General features: G+C 35.6%; 1 protein-coding gene across 2 annotated transcripts in view; it reads left to right on the forward strand.

The window, feature by feature from the left end:
• The first annotated feature begins 11,608 nt into the window (after window positions 1–11,608).
• The window catches only part of Nost (Nostrin), a 227,041-nt gene continuing 216,014 nt past the window's right edge, over window positions 11,609–22,635 (forward strand). Inside the window, exon 1 of one of the 2 annotated variants that reach the window (XM_069844338.1) lies at window positions 11,609–11,745. The gene's annotated coding sequence lies outside the window, so the exon portion shown is untranslated. The remainder of the gene's footprint in view (window positions 11,746–22,635) is intronic. The other variant, XM_069844337.1, reaches the window with a different exon arrangement.

The following is a 22,635-nucleotide window of genomic DNA, read 5'->3' on the forward strand; positions in this document are numbered from 1 at the left end:
ATTTGCAGCATTTTCAATATTTGAATCCTTGTTTGAATTCATTTCCATTTTAACAATGTTTGTTTATATCTCCTAATAGGCCTACTGCTGTTCTTCTGTTATAAACAAGAACCTATCGTGTTTAAAATTAATAAAACAGTGCATAAAGTTGCATTTTACCCACTGTTATCAATGTCTAAAGTTAGCCTTTAAAACACTAGTGCATAAAAAAGTGAACTGACGCAGTGAATTGTACGCGAAAGTTTAAAAAATGTCAGGTTTGCTTTGCTTTCGAACAATAAATATAGCATCTTGGTATACCTGCTGCATGGAGAGCTTGAAATGTAAAGTGTAAAATCATTTCATCCTGTTAAGAGATCTTGCTGAAATGATCGGGAGACTACAAAATTTTCTAGCTCCCTTATTTTATCAGTAAGTAATACCTTTTGGTTTTTCCTTAGGAACTGTAATTTTTGCGCTCTCTCGAGCCAATGCTGAAGAGAATGACGCATATTAATATTTACACCACACCACCATTAAGTATATGAAAAAGGCCCAACCCCACTTGATTAATAATTATAAAAATATTTAATTTTTAATAACAATATTATTATCTTACGTAAGTTTTGTAGTTATATACTACATAGCCGCCATTCAGTAAATTATAGAAATGAAGATCTAATTTCATATATTCTCTACATCTACTTACATCTTAAATCTCTGAAACAACTTTTATATTTATATTTTTTGGTCTAGTGGTCAGAGCTTCTGGCTATAGTTCATGAGGTCCCGGGTTCGATTCCCGGTTAGAGCACATGAATTTTTCCTTAAAGGGGATTATTCCTGTGTTCGTCCATGGTCTGGAATTTAGGTTAAGTTTAGATTTAAGACCTCTCCTGGCACCACATTATCATAATCATCCTATCACATCATCGGGGTAATGTAACTCCGCCTTCCAGGCGCCCCAACCTCAGAAGTGGGTTACAACTAAGCCACGGCCAGGAGAGAAGACCAGAAATGTCGAAAAGACAACCTGGTGGCATTGGATAAAAAAAATAAATAAATAAATCTATTTTTATCGTAAAATATTTTTATTGTATACCAGGACAGTTTTTTACACATACTAATTTTTATTATTGTACAAGATACAGTAATGGAGGAAAAAATGTTGAATATTTCCAAAATGTTAGTAGTAGTATTAGTATTTATTTATTTAACCTGGTAGAGATAAGGACGTCAGGCCTTCTCTGCCCCTCTACCAGGAGATTCCAACTATAATATGAAGAATAAAATTACAATTAGTATTAAATTTACAATTAAAGTTACAAATAAAATTACAATTAGTATTAAATTTACAATTACAATTACAATAAAAATCAAAGTACGAAAAGATTACCTGACTAATTAAAGCTAGATAATTTATCATAGAAAAACAAAGACTATTTTATATTTACTGAATTACAAATTAAACCTAGAATAACAAAGTTGTATAGTGATAAAATTACTGGATATTGAAATATTTTGTGATAGATTAAGAAAACTGTTTACAAGAAATCAATTACTGACCAAGTGCCTAGTAAGTTTGCGTTTGAATTCAATTTTATTTCGACAGTCCCTGATGCTAGCAGTTAGCGAATTCCAGAGTCTTCGCAGGGCTATTGTGAATGAGGATGAGTATGAGGAGGTGCGATGGGATGGTATTGTTAGCATTGTTTCATGACGAGAGCGAGTGTTACAGATTATGGTGGGAAGAAAGGTAAGTGAAGCGAGACGACAGGTACGAAGGAATAGAAGAGTTCAAGATTTCGAAGAGAAAGAGAAGTGAATGTAAATTTCTTTTCTTATCTAGTTTAAGCCAACCTATTGCTTCCAGGGATGGAGTAATATGATCATACTTACGAACATTGCTTACAAAACGTACACACAAATTATGAGCACGTTGAAGTTTCGTTTTACTGCTGTAAGCTGTACCTAACCCCTTAAATAGAGAGATAACTTGTCGAAAACCATCTACTCGGCTTGAGGGTACAAAGATATTTTTCCATGAAAAGTATAGAAATATGTACAGATACGGAATTAAAATTTGGAGCGAGTCTTGATGGGAGTCCACCTGTATGTAGGCAACAATTTCGCACGACTGTTCACACGTAGAATATATACAGGGGCTCTTGTTTACTGCACATGCGCAGTGTGTTGTAAGCGAAACTTTTACAATAAAGTAACTCCAAATTTTATTTCTGTACTTATCTATACAAACGTATCTAAAGCAATAGTACAGTGTTTTCTCTCTGTACTTCAATTAATTATAAGCAAAAAAAAGTACTGTTGGAGCATAATAATTTCGATTTTAAATGTGATTCACACTCTACGTCAGCTGTACGTCAGATCAGATAAGAGTCGCAGTGACGTCAATGTGATGCATTTGACATTGTATAATGTATAGTAACCATCACTTCACCTACAAGTATGATTCACTATTGTTTCAAGTTTGCATTTTGACAAGGTTAACCTATGATTATTAGAGGCGAAAAATTCGCTCCGGCACAGGCGATCGAACCCGGGTTCTTGACTTTATAATATTATATATACGCCGAACATGGAGACAGGCCACAAAGGGAGAAAAAACTAGAGGAGTGGGATTCGATCCGGTGCAGTGGATTGAACTTCGGCGTAGCTCAGTGGTTAGAGCACTTGGTACGTAGAACCAAGGACCCGGGTTCGATCTCCGGCGCCGGGGCGAATTTTATACCCATTGTTATCATAACAGATAAATTCTGTAGGACCAGAAATTAATCTTTACGAAGGTTAACCTTATTCTGAGATAAGTGAAAAAAACTCAATTTTTAGTTTTCCCGAAGGACCTCGTCCAAGGCATGAGAATTTTGACATTTTATAATTGAATTGTAAAGTCCTGTTTCATTTAAATCTCACAAAAATTGGATTACAAAATTATTGTTTGCAATGTTTTTTATCTTGCTTTTAAATGTGGTGCAACATGTTGAAATGTTACTGATGTAGCTAAGTTCTGTAGCGTGAAAATAAATGCTTACTTTTATTTAGTACTTTGTCCTATTTATTTTAATTAACTTACAATATTTATTCTTTATAAGAATTGCAGCTATTTCTTTTATATGTCATATGCAATTCGCTGTGTTGAACTATTACAGTTAATTTTCTTTTTGTTAATACGTATATTATTTTCACAACAATCAACAAACACCTATAATGAGCTTTTAGTACAGCTAGACCAGGCATGTCAATTAATGCCCATAGGAGCAAGCGCGCGCTTTAGAGCCCAGGAGAGCCTGAGCGCTTTACAGCGGAAAGAAAAGAGACAGACGAAAGAGGTGGTATATGTCGCTTGGTCGAGCTATATTCAGGGATGGCCAGCACTGATTCAATAGATAAAGGGAAGAGAACTTATTAAAACTGTAGCCATGTTAATTTTTAGATTTGCCTGAGGAGTATAAGTGCGTTATAAGAATGTAAGTTTTAATTTTAATGCTCATTTTTCACAAGTTTGATTTTTTTATTAAAAAGAAATATTTTCTCAACTTTTCGTATAGAAAAGTGAAATTTTCAGGTATAGGCCTATCTATTTAGTAGCCTTACAGAATGTGTTCGTAAATCTAATATACCGTATATACGTATTACTGAAAATAGTGTATTGAAAATTTTGAAAATATTCGCATGGAAATTGTTTGTAACGAAATGAATTAACAAAGCAACTACTGTTACATCATAAGCAAAAGATACTTGCCCATGTGTTGTAAAAATGTCAGATCTATAGCTTCAGCAGATTTCGAGAAAATAATTTAATATTCTGATGATAGGAAGTTGCTCACAAATATCACCTTAAAAGCATAATGCAATAAGAGTTTTTTTATGTAATATTAGTTACACTAAAAAGAGATACAGTACCTAGGTGACTTTGCTTTGTATTGTAATATTGTCTTGATTAGTTTATTGATTACTTTTGTAACGCTAAAGATACCATCAATATAAATTCCAACTTATCATGTCATACTCAATCTCTTTCTTTGGAATATCACTTTCTTTATGAATGATGTGTTTCATTCACTTAATGCAGTATAATATTATACTACTATGAAATTTAAGTGAATATTCCTTCTTAACTCTCTATTATGTTATTAAGATTTAAAACACAAGTGCAATATTAAGAAATTGGTATTGGTACTTTTGTTTTACAGACAATATAGATAATATTAAACAGAAAGAAGCCATATAAAAATAACGACTTAAAATTTCACGTTCCGTTTGAAGTTTGTGCACCACTGTTGTTTTAATCCAACAGGTTGCTTATTCATATACACAACCCTTCCTCTTTCCATACTTAGCGCTTGCTGCCCGCGCACGACGTCAAGGTCAGAAAAGTGTGCTTGCTTTGACATCACTGAACTAGACCATTGAGAAAGACCTATAAAATGAAAAGAAAATCTTGCGGGATATGCATATTTGCAAACATTTGTATAATGAAACCGACATGGCACGTCAAAACATCCCAAGAATGACGTAGCGCCTTTGATGTTGACAGTCCGTGATGTTACACGATAGTGTAAATACAGTAATATTAAAATCATTGTAGAGTAATTGATGCTGATGAAACGTGACGTTGGCGTGACGTGAAGTGTGAATTGTTACGTACACATTCGCCGCATCTCGCCTTATTTCATCTGCACCCTTCCAAATTGTCGCTTCTGGTTACTACGCTGCAGACAGCTTCACTATCGACTGGAGAGTTCAAACAGAACAATTCGTAAAAAAGAGAAAGAGCAGTATCTATAGCCGACGGTGCTGGCGGGTTTTCTGAACGTGAGAAAAGCATCCTCCGACATCCCGTTTACCCGTATCAATGTCCCGGCACTTTTTACAACCCCCTAGTGACGTCACTTGCATCTGAAACAAGCGACGCCTACGGAAGTAGTTGAACAATTGTAGCAGCTGACGGCCCAATTAAAACATCTTACGTCATGCACGGGTTTGGCTGCAAGAGTGGAGCAAGTGACCACTCTTCGACCTGCAGTTGCTTCATTAGTGAAGCTTGATGACTGCCAAGATAAGAAATTAACGTGATTGTCGCGCAGAGCGCCGTGTGCTGTGATTTTCTTCTTGTTTGTACCGTCTATGTATTCATTCTTAAGCGAGAAGTTAGTGAACTTTTTCTTGAAAAAATTACTGTAATGGAAAATTTTTTTTATGTTATATACAGTATTTGAGTATTTTTCTGCTGTAAATAATCATGTGATATTGAATTCTCTGTTATCCTTGCTTTGATTGAGATCACTTATAGCACATGCAAACCCTTTTAATTCGTATTTGACATCTTTGTTTTATGCAATTAATTTCCAGTGAAAATGTATGGGTATATTAAAATCTTGAAACGAATGAAGACGCATACGAAATAATTATGACTACTATATGTAAAGTATTCAATCGGTTATTTGTAAAACCACATCAGTCCACATTAGATTTATTTTAAATGTTATTTTAAGTGATCGTACTTCATTTAATTTAGGATATTCCCTGTTATTATTATTATTATTATTATTATTATTATTATTATTATTATTATTGGTTTATTAATTGTATTTTTAATTAATAAGTTTATTATTGTCATTATTGAGTGTAATTAGTTACCACTGCCACCGGGTATATACCCATTGCAATGTAAATACATACATACATACATACATACATACATACATACATACATACATACATTTTTACGAAAATGAGTCATCGATACTACAGAAAGCACTATGGGTAGACGCAACATTTCCAGTTAAAACAACAGGAGTCCGATCATTATTAAGCATTCTATAAAATCTTAAAATATTAAGTTCTTTCAAAACCACATCAGTCCCGGACTCATGTGGCTTTAACGCTTAACACTATGATGCAGCCATGACGCATTTGCTATCATGCACTTCTTAGTCAAGGTGTTGGACAGTGAGTGTAGTTCCAAGAGTTATGTAGAAGAAAAAATAATCAACAGTGTTCTATGAAAGTAGCTGCACCAGATAGAATAGACATTTTTATTAAAACTACGTCATTTGAAATAAAAAATAAACAAGATGTGTACCTGTGTACCTTCAAGGACTTGTTCAAGAAGTGCATGATATATAGAGAAAAAGTCCTCGAAGAGAGATCCCAAAGCAAGAAACACCGTCTTTTTTGGAGGAATAATTTGTAATTTGTTATTTTCTTATTGTGAACTAAATATATGTCTGTACTCATACATTGTCATTAAATATGTGACACACTGTTATGAAAATTAATTACTCGCTAATAACTTTTTTTAAGTCTGCTATGATATTTTGCATTTAATTTGAATATGAAATAAAATAACAATATAAATTGATTGAAAACTGTAGGCTCTAATAATGTATTTCACTGTACAATAAACAATACACTTCATATTTTGTCAGGATACTGGAGTTGTTGTTATTGGTACCTGTTAAAACAACACGGGTCCAAGAAATTAAAAAACTATATTTTAAGGTGATATAAAATGAGATAATTAAGATACCATTGCTTTTGTAATCAGACATACTAATGTATGGTCCTCCTGTAAAAATTTCACAGACCTAACAAAAAAAAATCCATTAATTATAGGTAGTTTTTTCTATTTTTCTCGAAACTTTTTTTCTGTGACTCATGTGGTTTTACAAATGACCGATTCCATTTAAGGAAGGGTCATGAACAGGACTTTTCAATATGAGAACAAAAAAAAGTTGAAGCAGCTGAGAATCTGACTTTCGTCAAGAAGAAGATGGAATCCTAGAGCTTACAATCTGTAGGTCTATGTTAGAATATGTATCAGTTTCTTGCGCAACCAACCCGCCTGCTTCGCCTAGACAGCTTCTGAAAGTTCACGTGTTAGTAATTGCGAGTATAAAAACTGTGAAAGGAAAGTGTTTTCCTGTTTTTACTATGTAGGCTTATGATATATTCCACTAACATCTAGGAAACTTCCGAAACCATCAGGTCAAAATACCCTTGTAAAGCTGTAGACGAAGAAAAGCTGCAAAATATTAAATAAAAAAAAACTGCTGATACGAATTTTAAGGGGTTAGGTACAGCTTACAGCGGTAAAATTTTGGAAATATTCAACATTTTTTTCCTCCATTACTGTGTCTTGTACAATAATAAAAATTAGTACGCGTAAAACACTGTCCTTCTGCTATATGAAAAATATTTTTACAATTAAAAAAAAATTATTTATTTATTTTTTCAAAATTCAGTTCACTGTGCAGTGATGTAGCGTTTCCCACATAACTCAAAAACTGTCCAAGATTGTGTGATAAAAATTTTTGTGTGTATTTATGTATGTCATATCTAGAATATTATGCAAGATCACTTCTCTACCTTTGATAGATTGTCTTACAAAAATAAATTAATTTTTTAAAATGATCAAATATCAGTATTTTCTTCTAACACAAAATAAAAAAAGTATTATTTATTAAGGAATGTAGTTGAAAGAGCATTATATTGTAAACATGAGTTTCAACAATAAAATAAAAGAGAGGGAACATGAAAAAGTTAACAAGTTTATGAGTTATGAGAGAAACGCTTCATCACTGCGCAGTGAACTGCCAACATTTTGAATTTGGAAAAAAGAATATAAATAATTTTTTTAAATCGTAATTTTTTTTTCATATAGCAGGACAGTATTTTACACCTACAAATTTTCATTTTTGTACAATATACAGTAATGGAGGAAAAAATGTTGAATATTTCCAAAAATTTTACTGCTGTAAGCTATACCTAACCCCTTAAGACAAACAATCTTCCGAAAACAGTTTAAAACGTGCATTTTACGAACGTTCCTGTCAGATTCTTGGAACACACGTGCTTGACGGGGCTTCATAATCTACATCGCGTTTAGACAGGAAAATAAACATTCTGATTTCGAATTTTTTTGTCATTCTGGATTTTTAGACACTTAAAAGCTGGGAAATGCCTCTTAACTGGTAAACGACCGCACAGCATACATTTCATGGCTGATACTGATTTAGTTAAATTGAGAGTTACAAGTTACACCAATCTGCTTCCACTGTAACGTGAGTTTGACTTTGCTATTGGTAAGAAGACAGATTTTTCAAATACTAGTAGGTTGGGACATTTACGTTGTTTTTCAAACCAATTTTTGTATCTTACGATTTATAATGGCAGTTAGGTTTTTGTATGTTATCTTTTCTTCCAAATATTCACCGTGTACAAACTTTCAAGGAGAGCTTATTTATTTCAGTTGTTGAGTAGTAGGCCTACGGAGTGTCCTGATTAAAGGATTCCAAAATAAAAATAGACTTCCTGCGTCCTCAGTTTGTTGTCCCAGAATCGGATGCTTTTCAGTGTTGGAAGATTCAGATCCATATTTTTTTAAATAATGTTTAACAGCCATTACAGACATCAACTCGGCTAGCTGCAACACTTATTCAACCTTGTCCTGCGGTGTCGACATTGTTTACTGAGATCTGCGAAGATCACCAGATTACATATGCGCTTGAGCGTGTGTGAACAAAGCTTTGAGAGATTTCCTTTGCGGTAGCGCAAACCGGAAGCGTGTATGAATCTGCGATATTTATATAGGCATATATGTAATCATTTACTCATTTGTTTATTTATTTACTTATTTACTCACTCGTTTATTTTTATTTATTTATATTTATTCACTCACTCACCCACTTATTATTTATTTGTTTCTATATTTATTTATTTACTTATTCATTTGTTCATTCATTCAGTTATTTAGTTATTTATTTAGTTATTTATTTAGTTATTTAGTTAGTTACTTAGTTATTTATTTCTTTAATTATTTATTTGAAATTCTCATCTGGACACAGAGTACGCATAAAAATGTGTAGTGTACAAATCACAATGACAACGAACCAATGTTTATGTATTATTAGTTATGAAGATAATTGTACCAAAGTGTCCAATCAATTATAGGCCTATTTCAAGCTAACAGTTTTTTAATTAGGAAAAGTAAATTTACTTCAATTGTTGCGCCATTTGTGTAGTCAGAAAATGCCATCAGAGTTCTTGTATGGTGAAGTGCGCCTGGTGTTCTGTCGTGCGCAATCAATTTTTTCTTCCAATTCAGTGTTTTACAAGAAAACTAGTCAAAGATTGATCAATATTGAAAAAGATACGTCAAATATTGTTTCACATTGCTAAAGATTTGACAAGATTTGGAAATGTGCTTCAGGTTACCTTACTTACTGGCTTTTAAGGAACCCGGAGGTTCATTGCCGCCCTCACATAAGCCCACCATTGATCCCTATCCTGAGCAAGATTAATCCAGTCTGTACCATCATATCCCACCTCCCTCATATAAATTTTAATATTATCTTCCCATCTACGTCTTGGCCTCCCCAAAGATCTTTTTCCCTCCGGCCTCCCAACTAACACACTCTATGCATTTCTGGATTCGCCCATACGTGCTACATGCCCTGCCCATCTCAAACGTCTGGATGTAATGTTCCTAATTATGTTAGGTTACCTACCAATTATTACAATATAAATATAAAAATCCATTGGATAATTACTAGGCAATATAAAACATAGTTTTATTACTTAAATATACGGACCTGAAACGAAGAATATTACGATTAAATATTTTTTTAAACAAAATATTTACTACATAGCCTATTAGTATTTGCCTCTGATATATGTTAGAATATTATTCATAAAAAATACATGTTTGGGTACTTAATTCGAAATATCTGCCTTGCAGTTTCCTTATATACATTGTTTTTCTTCATTTTGTTATATATTCCACAGAACTCGCGGCATGAGCGTATAGGCAAGTTTTAATTTATACAGGGACATCATTTTATTTTTACTTCAATTTTTATTCTACCTGAGTTTTTTAATATACTTCACTCCCACCCCTTTTACTAATGAAGTTCCAACTGTCCTTCAGACAGAATCAAGGCCGCATGTAGTAAACAGCACTGAGTTAGTGAGTATAGTACGTTCCAGAAATATGTTCGCGTTTTTCAGTGACGAAAGAGCTTTCAATATTGAATCATATTTTCGCACAGGTACTGTCCGTTTGCCTACGTCGCATCCCGATTTACCCCACCTGCTTCTGCACGCCCCTCTGTAACATCTGGGTTGTCTTAGCTCTTTTCTGAAAACATTAATTTCTGTTAGGAATTGGACGTTTACGTAATATTATACAACTGTTTAAAATAGCTTAAATAAAAGGGCCTCGTTAAGTAATTAACTGTCACGTGATTTCCCCCCTTTCTACGATCCTGCGGCATAACCACTTGGATGGACAGTAGATAGCATGTCTGAGTAATTTTATCTGTGCGGGTCGGGCAGAAGCGAAGATTGAATTTACAGTACGTAAGGTACTCTTTTATAGAGTAGGTACAGAATTATTTCAACATGAGTTACTAGTACGAAGGATAAAACTGGCAATTGGAATCAGATGCAATAGTCTATAGTGAGATAATATGCACAAAAGAACTGAAGCCTGTATTGAAATAAACGGCCACCATTTTCAAATATGTGTTTAAATATCCATATTATGATTATTTTTCAATTTAACTTCATTCTCTAAATTGTACGCTAATGTGCTGTAGACAGTATAATATACACTGCATAATGAATACGTTCGCATGGATAACTCAGTTCGTGAGTAAAAACACTTATTGTTAATACAGTACTACATTTTGATTAAACAAAAACCTAATAAAAATTATCGAATTCAAAATCGCGATATTTCCCAGTTTACGTAAATGGCTGAAGTACTTTTCTTCCCTCCTATACCCAGTGAAGTGATTTGTTTGTATATTACGCCAGTATCATCGAACTCCAGTCGTGGAAGGGGGATGGCGAACGGTGTTTCCGTTTCTCTAAAGGTATAGCCAGGTTAATATAAAAAATGTTAGTAAAAATAAAATGATGACCCTGTATAATTGAATTAACTCGCAAACATGTTTTCTCGACCAGGACGCCATTTTTTGTGGTTCTTGACGCCATAATATTTTCTAATCCCATTGGTCAATTTCTTCAAAGAATTGTCGAATCTTTGATCAATTAGAACATGTTCTTATTTACTTTCACGAAAATGAAAGACTTTTAAAGTGTTGTAATCTAAGTAATGTGACAATAAAACTTGTAAAGTATTGACGTCTTGGAAAAGTGTTGGGTATTGTTCAATTTGACGAAAATTTAATCGTATTCAAGTTGCTTAAGTCAATATAGAAAATCACATTGACAGAAAACGTTCTTCCTCTGGACGGGATTCGAACGTAGACCCCACAGCGTTAAAAATAAACTAAATTGTGACATCAAAGAACTATCTTGTCTTCTAGTGTGATATTCAAGTTCTGACTGAGTTTAAGATACGGTACTATAGTGGTTATTTAAGAAACGGGATTTTATTTAATTGGCGCAAGTCATGAGGATTTGTGTCGTGCTTGCCATCTGCTATATGGGCCACAATAACAGACGAATGCACTCACAATATCACAGTCGGTCACCTCGTGATTTACTCCGGTTTTGCTCTTATCGGTCTGCCCCCTTGGTCCCCCCGCGAGCATTAAAAGCAAAGAGATGTACCGTCTCCCGTTTCATTCCTCAAGTGTCTTGCTTTTTGTCGAACGCTTTCTTCACGGTCTCTCTGTGCGTCTTTATGTGCTCTTGATGTGTTTTCGTTTTCTCAGCGTGTGCTGTCCACGATATTGACGGAAGAATTTGACAGTTATTTGTCCTGAATTGTATGTGGTATGTGTGTGTCTGAGATTTCTTGTGAGGATCTTGAAGTGTATGTACAGTACGTATACCTAGGTAAACGATATCGTGGAGAATATGCAGTGTTAAATTGAGCTGAAAATTACAGGTTTTATAAACTTGAGATGACATTATTTCTTTTGAGTTGCCAAGCAATCGATACTATTTGAATAATGAACTAATATTTCTAGAAAGTTTACTTTCACAGCAAATCATTCGTTCCAAATTGTTTTGTGGTTCATATTAATATAAATTTGAATATTTATTAATCGTATTTTAAAATAGTTCTTACTGTGCATTTTTTCCACTACAAATGTAACCTTGTTACTAACGGATGAAAAAAGGCTGTGCATAATGCCCTTCACATTGTATAGTAAACATGGTGGATTTATATTTATTTTATTGGGTTATTTTACGACGCTGTATCAACATTAGGTTATTTCGCGTCTGAATAAAATGAAGGTGATAATGCCGGTGAAATGAGTCAGGGGTCCAGCACTGAAAGTTACCCAGCATTTGCTAGTATTGGGTTGAGGGAAAACCCCGGAAAAAACCTCAACCAGGTAACTTACCCCCACCGGGATTCGAACCCGGGCCTCCTGGTTTCGCGGCCAGACGCGCTGACCGTTACTCCACACGTGTGGACAACATAGTGGAAATATTGCTGTAACAAGAAGTCACTGAACAAAAAGTAGTATAATAATGGTTTGTTCTAATTGTAACAGTTTTCCCAATAAGAAAAGTTTTTGGAAGTTATGTGTGTTTAAAATTAACAATTACGTAAAATTAAACTCACCTGGACAGAGTCACTGAAAATTAATCAGTAGTCAACTGCATCGTCAAACAGTTGATGTCTGTGAGTGAAGATAACTTCTAGGCTTGTAATGTTGGGGCCCGATTACAAAATATGTTGACTGCAGCATGGTGCATAGACCGGGGACGTGAGCTAGTATGAGGATATTGACTTGGTTCTGCGTTCGATTACGGGGATAACAAGGTGACTATAAACAAATATGGGTAGCTCTAAAAGTAATTACATAGCATTACAAAGATTTTATTTTTTGCAACGTTCTGCCTTATTTTACTTTGTTTTGTCGTAACATAGATTTAAATACGTTTGTTGCAGTGTTGCATGGCATGGGAGTTTATTTGTATATTTTTCTATAAAATGTTTAAAGTGGGGATTGTTTAATTTCGATAAGGATATATCAGCAGCCACTATCATCTTACACAAATGCCGGAACAATTTTGATTGCTTATTCGAAAGAAGATCGCCTAGTATTTCGTCTGTTTTGTTATTGGATACCAATTTGAGCTGTTCTGTATATTTTCTTGTGCTATAATGTCTCTGTATATAATATCGCTTATAAACTCGTATGTTTGTATTACATAATTTACATGTAATGTTCTCGTCATTCATTCCAAAACACTCACCAAATTCCGCTGCAAAAATATGCGCCTGAGAACCTTTAATCTTCTGCATTATTATTCAGCAGGTACACTGTTTACGCATGCTAGAGTACTGACTGGTGAACGGAGTATTCAGCAGGTACACTGTTTACGCATGCTACGGTAGTGACTGACGAACGGAGTATTCAGCAGGTACACTGTTTACGCTTGCTACGGTAGTGACTGGCGAACGGAGTATTCAGCAGGTACACTGTTTACGCTTGCTACGGTAGTGATTGGCGAACGGAGTATTCAGCAGGTACACTGTTTACGCTTGCTACGGTAGTGACTGGCGAACGGAGTATTCAGCAGGTACACTGTTTACGCAAGCTACGGTAGTGACTGTCGAACGGAGTATTCACCAGTTACACTGTTTACGCTTACTACGGTAGTGACTGTCGAACGGAGTATTCAGCAGGTACACTGTTTACGCTTGCTACGGTAGTGACTGTCGAACGGAGTATTCAGCAGGTACACTGTTTACGCATGCTACGGTAGTGACAGTCGAACGGAGTACTCAGCACGTACACTGTTTACGCATGCTACGGTAGTGACTGACGAACGGAGTATTCAGCAGGTACACTGTTTACGCATGCTACGGTAGTGACTGGTGAACGGAGTATTCAGCACGTACACTGTTTACGCTTGCTACGGTAGTGACTGTCGAACGGAGTATTCAGCAGGTACACTGTTTACGCTTGCTACGGTAGTGACTGGCGAACGGAGTATTCAGCAGGTACACTGTTTACGCATGCTACGGTAGTGACTGGTGAACGGAGTATTCAGCAGGTACAATGTTTACGCTTGCTACGGTAATGACTGGCGAACGGAGTATTCAGCAGGTACACTGTTTACGCATGCTACGGTAGTGACTGTCGAACGGAGTATTCAGCAGGTACACTGTTTACGCATGCTACGGTAGTGACTGTCGAACGGAGTATTCAGCAGTTACACTGTTTACGCTTGCTACGGTAGTGACTGTCGAACGGAGTATTCAGCAGTTACACTGTTTACGCTTACTACGATAGTGACTGTCGAACGGAGTATTCAGCAGGTACACTGTTTACGCTTGCTACGGTAGTGACTGTCGAACGGAGTATTCAGCAGGTACACTGTTTACGCATGCTACGGTAGTGACAGTCGAACGGAGTACTCAGCAGGTACACTGTTTACGCATGCTACGGTAGTGACTGACGAACGGAGTATTCAGCAGGTACACTGTTTACGCATGCTACGGTAGTGACTGGTGAACGGAGTATTCAGCAGGTACACTGTTTACCCTTGCTACGGTAGTGACTGTCGAACGGAGTATTCAGCAGGTACACTGTTTACGCTTGCTACGGTAGTGACTGGCGAACGGAGTATTCAGCAGGTACACTGTTTACGCATGCTACGGTAGTGACTGGTGAACGGAGTATTCAGCAGGTACAATGTTTACGCTTGCTACGGTAGTGACTGTCGAACGGAGTATTCAGCAGGTACACTGTTTACGCTTGCTACGGTAGTGACTGGCGAACGGAGTATTCAGCAGGTACACTGTTTACGCATGCTACGGTAGTGACTGGTGAACGGAGTATTCAGCAGATACACTGTTTACGCTTGCTACGGTAGTGACTGACGAACGGAGTACTCAGCAGGTACACTGTTTACGCATGCTACGGTAGTGACTGACGAACGGAGTATTCAGCAGGTACACTGTTTACGCATGCTACGGTAGTGACTGTCGAACGGAGTATTCAGCAGGTACACTGTTTACGCATGCTACGGTAGTGACTGACGAACGGAGTACTCAGCAGGTACACTGTTTACGCATGCTACGGTAGTGACTGACGAACGGAGTATTCAGCAGGTACACTGTTTACGCATGCTACGGTAGTGACTGACGAACGGAGTACTCAGCAGGTACACTGTTTACGCTTGCTACGGTAGTGACTGGCGAACGGATTATTCAGCACGTACACTGTTTACGCTTGCTACGGTAGTGACTGGCGAACGGAGTATTCAGCAGGTACACTGTTTACGCATGCTACGGTAGTGACTGGTGAACGGAGTATTCAGCAGGTACACTGTTTACGCTTGCTACGGTAGTGACTGACGAACGGAGTACTCAGCAGGTACACTGTTTACGCATGCTACGGTAGTGACTGACGAACGGAGTATTCAGCAGGTACACTGTTTACGCATGCTACGGTAGTGACTGTCGAACGGAGTATTCAGCAGGTACACTGTTTACGCATGCTACGGTAGTGACTGACGAACGGAGTATTCAGCAGGTACACTGTTTACGCATGCTACGGTAGTGACTGACGAACGGAGTACTCAGCAGGTACACTGTTTACGCTTGCTACGGTAGTGACTGGCGAACGGAGTATTCAGCAGGTACACTGTTAACCTTGCTACGGTAGTGACTGATGAACGGAGTACTCAGCAGGTACACTTTTTACGCTTGCTACGGTAGTGACTGACGAACGGAGTACTCAGCGGGTACACTGTTTACGCATGCTACGGTAGTGACTGACGAACGGAGTATTCAGCAGGTACACTGTTTACGCATGCTACGGTAGTGACTGACGAACGGAATATTCAGCAGGTACACTGTTTACGCTTGCTAGAGTACTGACTGGTGAACGGATAGTAAACTTGAAACCACTTAACGCAACCTATCGCTCCCCAACATTACAAGCCTAATTATGAAAGACAAGCGGGTTATGGGGACTTACTGTTCACAAGATTTCTGATATTCGCTTAATATATGAAGAGGTGAAGTGTGTTTTGAAGGCAGCGCTTAAAATTACCAGGGACGTTTTCCTCAGCCTTAGTTTCTTGCACGTTCAGAGTTTGTTGTTAAAAAAAAATAAAATGGAATTGGTGAATTTAATCAGTGACTTCTAACCATTCTAAAAATGATATTTCCTACATAAAAATTTAAGAACTTTACCGATGTTATCTAGGGGTGATAACACGGATGTTTCGATGGCTTCGTTTGGGCATGGATTCAAATCCCGTTTGGGCTGATTTCTTCGTGTTTTTTTTTTAATAGGATTTTCTATAACTGTATGGTGAATCTTGCTTTGCTGTTTACATGATTGTTTTTTTTTTTTCGAAGGTTTTTCTCCAACTACATCGTGAATGTTAGGTAATTGCATTCGAATTCTCAGACTTATCTGACAAAAATACAAAATCGCTATCAAACAATGCCATAGACTATAGATGGCCGTACAGTTGGTGCATCACCGTTAAATAATAGAAAAATATGAGTAACAGGTATAACGTAAGAAAACTTAAGGGGTTATGTACAGCTTACAGCAGTAAAATTTTGGAAATATTCAATATTTTTGTCCTCCATTACTGTACCTTGTACAATAATTAAAATTAGTATGTGTAAAACACTGTCCTTCTCCTGTACGAAAAAAATATTTTTACGATTTAAAAAAATTGTTTATTTTTTTATTTATTTTATTTATTTATTTTTTTTTTTCAAAATTTAGTTCCAGTGATGAAGCGTTTTCCACATAACTCAAAAACTATCCATTCTGTGATGAAATTTTTGTATGTATTTATGCATGTCATATCTACAATATGATGCAAGATCATTTCTCTACCTTTGATAGATTGTCTGATAGAAATAAATTCGTTTTAAAAATGGTCAAATATCAGTATTTTCTTCTAACGCAAAATGAAAAAAAAAAATTATTTATTAAGGAATGTAGTTGAAAGAGCATGATATTGTGAACATGAGTTTCAGCAATAAAATAAAAGAGAGAGAATATGAGAAAATGAACAAGTTTATGAGTTATGAGGGAAACTCTTCACCACCGCACAGTAAACTAACACCATTTTGAATTTTGAAAAAAATATATATAAATAATTTTTTTAACTAATATATATTTTTTTCATATAGCAGAAGGACAGTGTTTTACACATACCAATTTTCATTATTCTACAAGATATTTCCAAAAATTTTACTGCTGTAAGCTGTACCTAATCCCTTAAGTAAAATTTGTTCACTGGAATGTATTATATTATCTAGGGGCATATATGTTTCGTAGTTTATATTGTTATATTGTTTATACCCTGTACCGGAATAAGCTATGACTGCCATAAAAGCAAATAACCACTTCTACTTTTTATGATTAGCCAATTACATGAAAGCGATCGTGAGTGACAATCCGGTAATTGGAGTTAGTAGTGTCCTGCCGTTAGTGATACCGAATTTGATCGTAAGTGAAATTTTTCCGCCACAATCGCATTTTAATCGCCAATTCGGTCGTATCGTGCGTGTCTTCATCATAAATTTTCCAAAAATGTTAGCACTAAATCTCCGTTTTGATTATATTGGACATTTTTGTGTTACATTCATGACAAACTTCAGTGTGTGAATGTTCAGACCATTTGATCCCCCATTAAATAAGTTGCATACAGTTGCTAATTTTCCCATCATTTCCTCGATTCGTCCACATACCTCGCCGTAATATGGTAATTGGCAGCCTAAAATATGAAATTATTAACTTGCTCAATCGGTTGATTGTTCAATACTATTTTTGATCTGACTGGCCATTTTCCTAAAAAAAAAAAACACCTATTTTACCTTTTTCTAATGAAATTTCAAAATTGTAATCTCTTTAGGTTTTATTAAGTTCATTCAGACATTTTTGAAGAGCAGGGGAGACTTTGTACCTTTAGCATAGTGTACCTTTGAACATTTTTTGTTTTTTAATTTTTGCTGCTACCTAGAGGACTCAAACTGAAGTAGATTGTAGAGAAAGCCTCTAAGTAGCTCTGGCCATAGTTTCAGTGTGATTTACTGCAAAGTGTGAGTTCCGTGGACAAAAGAAGTTTTTTTAGTACCAAAAATAAATATTTCGTTCATTGCTATATGTTTTCTAACACAAAACCAGATTGTATTTGTTAATATCTTTCAAGTACGGTGTGTTCCCTATCATCTGGTGAGTAATAACATATTTTAATTTCCATGATTTATTCGAATCTCTAGTTTTGGGAGCCATATTTGTTTAAACGTGCACCCTCTTGTACCTTTGAACACAAAATATCTTGTACCATGGAACATGTTCCAAAGTACACGATACTATCGGTTTTTGTTTTTATTTTATTTTAAGATCATGTCACGAAGTAAGTCTGGAGTTAAGAGGCCCCCAATTGATTCGGATGCCTTGAAGAAAGCTGTTGAAGCAGTTATTGCTCCTCCAGGAAATAAAATCTCAATCAGAGAAGCCTGCTATGGTTTGTGATTGCAAATACAATTTAAATATGATTGTCAGTTTTTACAGCTATATTCCCACCTATATTCCATGTGTTCCAACTTACAAGAGGGTATGTTCCAAGGTACATGAACATGTTATACCTTCGAACACATTACATATCCCTTCATTTTATTTTTTCCTCCTTAATAGATCTGTAAAACAGGAAAATACATACAGGAAGTTGTAAAGGAATCTTCAATAATTATTTCAAGCATTTTTTTTCATTAAAAAATTTCATTTTCCAAACTTCTCTGACTCATTACTCATTAGTCATTGTCAATACAATATTATAGGCCCCAAAAAGTTTGATTTATTTATTTATTTATTTATTCATTCATTCATTTATTCATTTATTTATTCATTTATTCATTTATTTATTTATTTATTCATTCATTCATTCATCCATCCATCCATTCTGGTGTAGTTAAGGCTATCAGGCCTTCTCTTCCACAACATCAGGAAGTTAGTTACCTACGTCTGAAAGGATTAGAATACAAAGAATAACTACCCGCAGTATAATATAATACTTGCTATATTGTACGAAAATCGCATTGTATTCTTCACCTGACATAATTAGGAACTTAAAATCCAGACGTTTGAGATGGGCAGGGCATGTAGCACGTATGGGCGAATCCAGAAATGCATATAGAGTGTTAGTTGGGAGACCGGAGGGAAAAAGACCTTTAGGGAGGCCGAGAAGTAGATGGGAGGATAATATTAAAATGGATTTGATGGAGGTGGGGTATGATATGATATGATATGATATGATATGATATGATATGATATGATATGATATGATATGATATGATATGATATATTTCTTCTTCACAGCACTTCTTTACATGTAATGGTGTACCTCACATTTCTGTATCCGGTGCCACCATTAACATATTATTACAATAACACAATATTTGCAGTACACGTCTACACACATACTCTCAGTTCCGCTATATACCTTTTTTTTTATTACTTGATCAATCTCCCCTTCAGTATTTCCCTACATTTCATTTGCTATTTTCTATTTGTTCATTTATCCTAATATATCTAATATTATATACTCCTTTCACATCCCCCTTTTCCTCTAACTACTATTCACTAAAACCTCAATTTCAATTTTTCTCTATAAATTATCATATTGAATTACTTGCCTATTTGTTCTTTGACCTTTTATTCAATTACTGTTCCAACATTCAAATGTTAGTACTAATTTTGTGCTGACACTTGTTCATTTCTCTAAACCCTTTCTCACTATTTTCACTCACTTCTCTTTGCGCTCACTTTCACTTTCACACTATTCTGCTTACACCTAATCCATTGTCACTATTCTCAGTTCTTATAAATACTTACATTTTATTTTACACATCTGCTTATACACTTTCTCTCTCCCCTATACTTCTCGATCTTTTCCAGTTTCACTATACTTGCACTTTTTGATCACAACCCCACTTTTTTTTACACATATCATATATCTCTGCTAAATCCTCAACTGTCGCAAATTCTGACCTTTCTTTACTGTTCGTCTCTGCCTTATTTCTGACTTTGTCTTCCTTTCTATTCATTTCTTCTTCTATTCCTCTTTTATTTTTCCCCCCCAAGCTTTCACTTTCACATACTAGATTTCCACTTACACTTGCACCCTTATTCTTTACATTACTTTCTTCCCTATCACTTCCTGACTCTTGGTTTCTCTTTTTATCACCCCTCGCCTTTTTTCTAGCACCCGTGTTAAGGTGGGGTATGATGATAGAGGCTGGATTAATCTTGCACAGGATAGGGACCGATGGCGGGCTTATGTGAGGGCGGCAATGAACCTTCGGGTTCCTTAAAAGCCATTTGTAAGTAGGTAAGTAAGTATTGTACGAAAATTCTTAATATATTGGATTCAATATAGGCTATGTCTATCCTGGCAATGATTTGATTTGTTGTTTCACTACGGCTTAAAATTTATTTTATTTTGTAGGCGTAAGTTGATCAGAAATGTCATTGTTACAAAATCATTATTTAACTTCTGCAATCCGCTTGCTTAATGTTGTATAAAGTGATGCGGTAGTCTTAAACACTTGTGTCCGACGCGAGTCTCAACACTTGGCGGCACACTTTTTTGTGAACTCGAGGCGGAATTCTGACATCGATTGCTCCTCTACAGTTGTCGGATTAAGGCCAGCGGGGACCCGAGGCTAATTCTAAGTGTCTCCTCTATTTTCAATAACCGAATTAAAAATGTACAGTGGATCTCACTCATTCATGTATTATTGTAATTGTTTTGTACTCTCCATCGGCAAAGTTTGATTTCCGCCAGTGAAATATTGGTCTTGATTGTTTATTAAGAGTTGGGTTTGCGCCATATTCACATGACCAGATAAGCCCGATAGTTCTTCAACATCTAATGCTCTAGAAACCTCCCCAGCTTGAGAACGAAATGAACCAGTCATCGAAGTCAGGTTATGTTGATGTTAATGGTGAAATTTAAAATTCTGAATACTTGGATGGACTTATATTTTGCTCTGGAATTATGTTATATTGTGACTCATGCAGGCGGCACGGCGGGAGAAATGACACGTCGATGCCGTGCAAGTGAAGCAGCCTTGGTGAACTGTCTGAGCTGGAACAAGCCGTGTGCTTGTACCATAAGTAATGGACTCTAAGTCTACTGTATTGTGAAAATTTGCATGCTAAACAGAAGCCACTTTAAAATTTGTTGTTCTGTTAACGTTCTTGCGGAACGTGTCTTACAAAATAACATAGGAATTGCATTACGACTACTATTTATTTGATAAAAGTGATGTTGAAACATTTCGATTGTCTAAGATCGTTGACACCCAATTAAAACTTTAACCTTGATAAACCTTGAACTTTAATGGAAAGATATTCGACAAGAAATTAATACATAAATTTGAAACAATTGTAATGCTGGTAAAGGTAGTGATGATGGTGGCAGCAGTAGCATCAGCAGCAGTATTATTATTATTTACTTACTGGCTTTTAAGGAACCAGGAGGTTCATTGCCGCCCTCACATAAGCCCGCCATTGGTCCCTATCCTGAGCAAGATTAATCCATTCTCTATCATCATATCTCAACTCCCTCAAATCCATTTTAATATTATCTTCCCATCTACGTCTCGGCCTCCCTAAAGGTCTTTTTCCTTCCAGCCTCCCAACTAACATTCTATATGCATTTCTGGATTCGCCCATACGTGCTACATGCCCTGCCCATCTCGAACGTCTGAATTTAATGTTCCTAATTATGTCAGGTGAAGAATAAAATGCGTGCAGTTCTGTGTTGTGTAACTTTCTCCAGTCTCCTGTAACTTCATCCCTCTTAGCCCAAAATATTTTCCTAAGCACCTTATTCTCAAACACCCATCTCTGTTCCTCTCTCAAAGTGAGAGTCCAAGTTTCACAACCATAAAGAACAACCGGTAATATAACTGTTTTATAAATTCTAACTTTCAGATTTTTTGACAGTAGACTGGATGATGAAAGCTTCTCAACCGAATAGTAACAGACATTTCCCATATTTATTCTGTCTTCAATTTCCTCCCGAGTATCATTTATATTTGTTACTGTTGCTCCAAGATATTTGAACTTCTCTACCTCTTCAAAAGATAAATTTCCAATTTTTATATTTTCAATTATTATTATTATTATTATTATTATTATTATTATTATTATACTTTATTATTATTATACTTTATTATTATTATACTTTATTATTATTATACTTTATTATTATTATACTTTATTATTATTATACTTTATTATTATTATTATATTTTATTATTATTATTATTATTAGTATTATTATTATTATTATTAGTATTATTATTATTATTATTATTAGTATTATTATTATTATTATTATTATTATTATTATTCTTGGTTGTGAAACTTGGACTCACTTTGAGACAGGGACAGATGTTACGGGTGTTCGAGAATAAGGTGCTTAGGAATATATTTGGGACTAAAAGAAATGAAGTTACAGGAGAATGGAGAAAGTTACACGACGCAAAACTGCACGCATTGTATTCTTCACCTGACATAATTAGGAACATTAAATCCAGACGTTTGAGATGGGCATGGTATGTAGCACATATGGGTAAATCCAGAAATACATGAAGAGTGTTACCTAGGAGGCCAGAAGAAAAAAACCTTTGGGGAGGCGGAGACGTAGATG

This window comes from Periplaneta americana, chromosome 13 (genome assembly GCF_040183065.1).
Source record: "Periplaneta americana isolate PAMFEO1 chromosome 13, P.americana_PAMFEO1_priV1, whole genome shotgun sequence".
In the NCBI taxonomy this organism is placed as follows: domain Eukaryota; kingdom Metazoa; phylum Arthropoda; class Insecta; order Blattodea; family Blattidae; genus Periplaneta; species Periplaneta americana.